Source organism: Brassica oleracea, chromosome C7, assembly GCF_000695525.1.
Source record: "Brassica oleracea var. oleracea cultivar TO1000 chromosome C7, BOL, whole genome shotgun sequence".
In the NCBI taxonomy this organism is placed as follows: Eukaryota; Viridiplantae; Streptophyta; class Magnoliopsida; order Brassicales; family Brassicaceae; genus Brassica; species Brassica oleracea.
Window position 1 is genome coordinate 27,384,200 of NC_027754.1, and position 601 is coordinate 27,384,800.

Consider the following 601-nt stretch of genomic DNA (forward strand, 5'->3'; position numbering starts at 1 on the left):
CCATTATCTTTGAATCCAACTGGTTACTTAAAAATATTATATACTACCATACATTATTAGACTAATATCATGATTATCGTGCTTTGTAATAAAAAAATTTCACCGTAAGAACATGGGTAAATGAAAATGTTATAATTTGAGTGTAGCTAAAACGTAACAAAGGCAGAAATAATATGTATTGATGACTCAAATCCATACAGGATTAGACTTTCAAAACTTGTTGACATAATTAATACAACATTAGCTTAACTAAACAATTCTTGATAGGTTATTATACTTGCGAATTCATATGGTTTGGTATTGTATTATAATTTCTGATGTTTAATTCTAAACATATATGTATCAATCGTTTGGTTTGATATCAATATATCGATCATATTATAAGTTTGATGTATATTCTAAACATATATGTGTTAATCATTAGGTTTGATATCATATTATAAAGTTTTATGTATATTCTAAATATATATGTATCATTTGGTTTTGTGTGTTAAGATACATATAATCTTTTTACGACATATATAGTTTGGAATTGGATATACAATTTTGGTTCGATGATATCTTGTGAATTTACATGTTTTTAACTTCTTATTCTTGCATG